Source organism: Calypte anna, chromosome 18 (assembly GCF_003957555.1).
Source record: "Calypte anna isolate BGI_N300 chromosome 18, bCalAnn1_v1.p, whole genome shotgun sequence".
In the NCBI taxonomy this organism is placed as follows: Eukaryota; Metazoa; Chordata; class Aves; order Apodiformes; family Trochilidae; genus Calypte; species Calypte anna.
In genome coordinates, this window is record NC_044263.1 from 8846801 (window position 1) to 8853654 (window position 6854).

Below are 6854 nucleotides of genomic sequence, written 5' to 3' on the forward strand. Positions count from 1 at the left end.
AAATTCTTGTAAGCTGGTAATAGGATCAATCTTCCAGTGCAGAAGAAAGTAATCGCATTCTTTCAGTCTAAATGAATGATAATTTCAAACCAGCATCTAATCTAAGTGGTGACTGAGATCTCCAGAAATCTGCTTAGAAGATGGCAGGGGAAAGAAGTACAAACTTGTCAGATTTTTGTTTCTGTTTAAGCATTTGGGTCCACATAAGGCCCAACCATCTTATCAGCATGAGACTTAGGAAGAAAATAATGAGAAAGTTTGATATGTAATGAGAGACCTCCTCCAGTTCTTTGTGGGAGGACAAATATCTCATGAAATCAGCAGCAGGGATGATTCTCTTTTCCTCAGTCTTACAAAAGTCTTGTTACCCTTGAATAGGTTTAATTGGATTTTCAGCCAAATCCTGCCTGAGAAAGCAGAAGGTACATAAACATATATATATTACCAAGGTAGGAAAGTTCAGATTTGATGTTATGTATCACTTCAAGGACTTCTCCCAAAAGCTTTGAAAAAAGAGAGTTTGGGTGACCACATCATCATCTAAAACCACTAAAATTTATTCTGCTTTCATGGTGTTTTTGAGTTCTTGTCAGTTTTCCTTATATTCCATGGCTTGTCAGTCTCCTTGGAACATGTCAAATAAAGATATTTAACTAGGCCTGGTCCCATACCTTTCAGCTGGGGTGCTCTTTTGTCTTTGCCACTGCTCTCACAATAAATTGGCAGAGCACCATCAGTTTGTGTCTGCTGATTTTCAGAGTTCCTTATCAACTAAATTCAGCATCATAATATAGAGAAATGACTTTCAGAAGGTCATGCAAGGAGTGGAGTCTTTGACAGGGAACTTAACTTGCATCTTCCTCAAACCACTTCCTAATCAGTGGAACATTTCTCTGTGATCAGATTCAAAGACACCAGCATGAGAGTGAACTGATCTATTAAAGCCAGAGTAGCCAAAACATGCTTCAAACCAAAGGGAAAAAAAAAAAAAAGAAAAAAAAGAAAAGAAAAAAGAAAAAAGGAAAAAAAAAAAAAAAAAAAAAAAAGAAAGAAAAAAAAAAAAAAGCCAGACCCTCTTTCTACAGAAACTCTGCAAAATACAAAGATACTTATCTCAGCTTCGGGGCTCTTTGGAGAAGTCTTCTCAGTGCTGAGCTGGGTGGTGCTGGAGGGGTCAGGGGCTGCAGGGCCCTTTGCTTCCCCCTGCCCTGCAAACCCTGCCCCAGAGCAGCACAAAGGACTCTGCTTTGCAGAGCAGCACAGATCTGATTTCATGATCTGGTCCATTGTTTTTCTTTGAGAAAATATGTAATAATATCGGAATTTATGGATTAGTTAGACAATCCTTGATCTGCTTTAATCAGAAGTACTGCTGTTCTTTCCAGAATGTCACTGATAGAAGTACTGTGCAGACAGATTGGCTCTTTTAGTTTTTCCTCTGGAAATACTGCAAAGCTTTCTGAGATATCTCTTGTTTAGTGAGTGATTGAATTTAAGAAGAAATTAAAATTTATGTGCTGCTATCAACAACTGGGCAAATTTCACTGCCCTTTTCTGGTAAAACTGCCATCGTCTGTGGAGTGCAGGGGAAGTTTGTCATATACAAACTACCCCCTGGGTGAAATCGGCCTCACAGGAACTTGTCTGCCTTGCTCTAAAAAAATCTCTGTCATCAGATCTGAGGTCGATCCAGGCTCTGAAAAGACCTGCTGTTGAAAATCAAGTGTGAAATTTGCAAATGATTAAGTTGAATTATTTACCTTGTTAGTTCATCATGTCCGCAGAAATATTCTCTCTCCTTCAGTAGCCTAGCAACGAATACACAGGGCACAATTATTTTTTCACAATTTGTAGGAGAGTTGCATTAAAATGCATGTCAGTGTCTTTACTTCATGACAGGCATGGAGCAAACAACACTGCAAATGTTTGTTTATTCTGGCAAGGGTTGGGTTTGTTTAGTGTAACTTGCATGAGTTTTGTCTAAATTCTGAAGGGAAAGGAAAATGTATTTTTGTTTTCGGATCAGTGTTACAAATACTCTCTTTAGCTTCGTTTTTGTTACAAGAAGTGACTGCTCATGGGTGCGGACCTGTCCTCTGCTATCAGATCCTCCCGCCCAACTTCTGAGTGTGTTTGGATGGCACAGCCTCAGCCTACAGGTTGCTGCTGAGTGTGCACAGGCTGGAGGAGCTGGAAAAAAAGAAAAAGTAGGCTAGCCTAGATGTGCATCAAGATAAATAGCTTCAGCAGTGGCATAAATTACATTTTCTACAACAGGAAATTAATGTTTATTAGATGGTAAAAATAAACAACTGGTCCTCTTGAAAAGTCCTCAGATGAAATGCTGGGTTTCTGAGTACTCTTTGGCAGACATTTTAAATACCTAGGTTATTGTGAAATGAAAAGAAAACACTAATTCTTGTGGATGAAATGCACAGGACTATTCCCAAAACAACAATATGCTGAGGCCTCTTTAGAGGTTTTTGGTTTTGACTGCAGCTTTATCCGGTCTCAGGCATGCAAGCATGAGTTAATGCCTGCAACCCAGAGGAGTTTCTAGGCTTAGGCACTAAATCCTCTGCCTGGGTCCCCAGGTCCTGAGACAGCTTTGCTGTGTGGGATGGCAAATGATCTGTGTTTCTTAGCCATCTTTGGTGCTTTGTGTTACCTTTTTGATCCTCTCAATAGGCTGCTTGGGTCCAGACATCATTCCCTTTACTGCTTTTCAGTTTGAAGTGGAAAGAATAAAACACAAATTCCTGTCTGGATGGGCTTAGTTGCCCAACAGTTTAAGGTGTCTGGAGGAGAGCAAATGGGGAAAGAAAAGTACAGGAACCATTGCTACCATGATGCTAGGGCCCTTAGCTTCATGAAAACAAACCTGCTCCGTTTGGGAGAATGGTCCTTGGTATCCTAAAGCTTTTAGCACTGCCACAGAGCATCGGTATCATTCTTACTCCACAGTAGCCTCCTTGGCTAAGATTACTGCTCACCCAGCCTCCCTCAGCTCCGTGCATTTTAGCTGCTTCAGAGAAAAGCAGAGCAGGCAGGAGTGCAGCCTGCAGCCAGCAGGGAGAGGCAGGCACTGCAGGAGGTGATTCAGCTCCTACCTGGGCTGGGTTCCCTGGGCTTGCAGGGGGCTTTTGTCCCCATTGCTCCTGGGGCACACAGGGCAGTAGGGCACAGCTGACTCCCCAGCAGTGCTAGTACTGGTTTATACCCTGCTCCATACCTGTGAGCTGCAGAGAAAGACCAGGACAAGAAAGGGACATTTATCTGCCAGCAATTGGATGTGTAGGAAAATAAAAAATAAAATAGACGCCTTGAGCAGACTACACGTTTGCCTAAAATGTGTTCAGTATTTGTTATAAATGAACTTTGTTGCCTTCAGAGATAGCATCCCTGTCTTCACATCCCCTCATGCACTGAAAGCAAGCAGGTGTGATTTTAGCTGCACCTCCTGCTTTGGCCACATCGCAAGTCTGGGCATCTCCACATTCGTATTTATTTATTTGGGTGTCACGTGGTGTAATTAACTTGTCCAAATAATGATTTCTTTTTTTTCCAGAGTTTTTCTCTTCATCAGAGAAGCGAGACCCTGAAGATACCTAAGATTCACTTTTGTTCCTGCAGCATAATCCACTGCTTTGGGTGGGAGCTGCTTGGGATCCTAATGCAAACATCCAGAGGCGGAAGCTGGATTGTGCTTGGAGCAGGAGCTGCCAGTTAGTGGGAGCTGTTTGTTTCCCAGAGCTGGCTGTGTGTCCAAAGGGAGAGGGGCAGCTCCGCTCCCAGCGCTCCCCCGCCCCCTCTTTCAACACTTCACTGATGCTGCCGCGTCCTGGAAAATGCAGTCTCTAAATTGTTCCATCCGAAATCCTGTTGTTCTGTGCCTTGATTTCAGGCATGCACTTCACGCCAGCTTCTTCTAGGAAAAAAACTTTCTTTCAATGTGTGTCGTTTTCTGCTGAAAGGCGAAAACTTTTGCACTTAAAACAGCAACAAGAAAAGTCAGCCGTGAGGAGCAGTGATTCAGGAGTAATAGAACTGTGCTTAAATGTCCCTTCTAACCCAAACTGTTCTACAATTCTACATTAATCCTAACAGAATTAAGCAGGAATAAGCAGGAGGGTGCCCCTATGGATGAGTGTATTTTCATTACTAATTTCAATTTCATGAGAACAAGTAACCAAGTCCTCCCTCACTACACACAAAGATTTCCCCCTGTCCCTTCAGCTGCTGAGCCTCTCCCTGTTTTGTTATGCTCCTTACTTCTATCTGGCCAGTGGATTTACCTTACAAATTCTACTTATTTCACATTGCTCCTTTATTAATTTTCCATTGTCCTCTCAGTGGCTGGTTTGAATTCTTCTGCCACTCTCTTCTCCCTCCTGCTTTGCCATGCATGCTGTTTAGCCATGGTTTTGCCTTTCCAGAAAATACCCTCCTTCTCCTCCTTCCCCCTCCTTCTTTTCAGTTTCAGATTTCCCTTCCTGGCAGGCAGCGAAGGGCTGCACACCAAGCACCAGCGGCTGCTCTGTGACCACAGGACCTGATTCACCCCCTGCAAGTTGAGGAGCGTGAAAATAAATCAGCTGAGAGGGAGCTGGTTGGGAGTTGCAAAACACGGGGACACATGGTGAAACCAACCCATGGGCTGGGCAGTGACCAGCAAGGCTTCTCAAGGAGTCTGCAGTTCTCCCACATACATCCCCTTCGGGCCAGCAATGCTGAGTGAGACCTTTCAGCAGCTTAGCTCTGCCACACTGTTTAAACCAGCTTTGCGTGTTCAGCTGAGAGGTGCTTAACCCAAAATCCTGCATCTGAGAGTGCCCATACTCACTCTGCCTTCCGGCTGGGTCCCAGCTTGGCAGGAGGGTCTGGTCCCTAATACCAAGGATCTAAACCGCAGCAGTGCTTTGAAGAAAATGTAAATCCAGACCTGAGCTTGAGCCCACCTCTAATCACTGCTTGATTTTCTTTTCTCCAAACCTGCACACTTGAGTGCTGAAGCAAATAAGTCACTTGTCCTTCAAGAGGCTTCCCTCCTGCAGCCACCTCTTCTCCAAGGCTTTTGAAACCACTGCCGTTTGTGCCTGGGTCTGTAGCTGTGACCAGCAAATATTTAAAGTGAATTTAGAGGTGACTATGTAGATCCTCGTCTTTGAGTTGCTCTTCGAGGGTGGCAATGGAGCTTTATTTGGGTTCAAGTGTATGAAGTTGTTTCCAGAACCTGTATCTCCAGTCCTGCCACATTAGGCCACTGTAATAAGTTAGTGAGTTCTGTTTTCAGGGTAGTGTGAAGCCTTCATTGCAGAGGATTTACGTTTCCTTTTAACATTATATAATATTTTCCTCTCAGAATTCGGTGAAGTTTCGCTTTTTCTGAATTGTAAATGAAAAAAAAAATTACTGTTCAGAATGTTCTCTCTTGAAAAGATGTTTGCTTTTCACAGCTCAAACAGAAAACAGCTCAGTGCATCCAAAAGCTGCCTCACCCTTTGAGCGTGTTCCCAGATCTCAGCCAAGAGCACTACTATGGAATAGCTGTGAGTAGCCGGAAGAGCATTGTGGGGATTGAGATGCAAATGAGCAAACAAAAAGCCCCCTTCGCTGCAAAGGTTCCCTATCTCCTTCTGCCCCTTACTTTTGAACCGGAGGAGGCTTAACCTGGCCATGGCTCTGCAGCCACAACCCTGGGCTTTGCTCTTTTGCAGGACTTATCAGAATGGGTCAGATGAAGATCTGCATCAGCATCATCAAGGCATGGAGGACAGGGGAGGCTTTTAAAGACCCCATGTCACCGTCACTTTTCTAGGTCCCCAGAACTAAATGCTGCTGCTCTTTCTGAGTTAAAAGGGGGACAATGGAAGCCAGAGGTAGCGGCCGCAGCAAAACAGCAGTCAGTGGTCCGAATCTTTAAAGTTCCCGGTTTTCAGGGAGTTTCAAAAGTTCCCAAGTAAGTGCCTGGGCACTTTTTTGTTTTATCAAACGCAGTGAGTTAGAATATTGCAAAGGAAATCAGATCCAGCAAGCTGGGGGCATGCAGAGGGTGGCACATACAAACACACCAAGCCATAGAGCAATACGGTGTTCTCTCTGGGTGCTTTTCTTTCCACTGTGAGGGAGGGAAGCAAAACATTCTAACAAAAACTCCTAAAGAAATAATCAAGGCACTGAGCTCTAAAGCCCGTGGCACCGCACATGACCAGGAGAACGAAGCCTTTTGCATTATTGCATGTTGTCATCACTTTGCTCAGTGTTGTCCCTGCGTGCTAATTACATGTTTACATGCATTGCATCATTTGACATAATTACTGTAATTATGTTAATACTTCATAATCAACAGAACAGTACCTGTAATTTACCAAACAAAAACGACATGAAAAGCTAAACCGACAAATGGAAGGGGACACCCTGCAAAGGATTTAATCTGTCTGTGCAGAGACAGGAAGGAAGCACTCGGGACTGGAATATCCTGGTTTAGCCATCGGATGCTCCCAACCAGCACTTTGTGAGGTGTTCGAAAAGATACTAACGAGGGTCACACACCAAACCGTGAACAGGGTGTAAATGTTTAATACTCATCCATGAACTCTCACCTAGAAAAATCTGTGCAGTGCCCTTAAAGCTGCGTGACAGTCACTTGAAACAACAGGAGACTAATAAAGTCAGTGATCTGGAAATATTTTAACCCCTCTCGTATTTGGGGGTGTACAATATCAATCTATAGCCCCTCGTTGCTTTCTTGAAAGAAATATGTGGCGCCTGGCATATCGGAGCACAGCCTGTGTGCAGCTGGATGCCCCCCTCCCCCGTCTGTCTTGGCATGGGTAAGCACTTCTCTCACATCC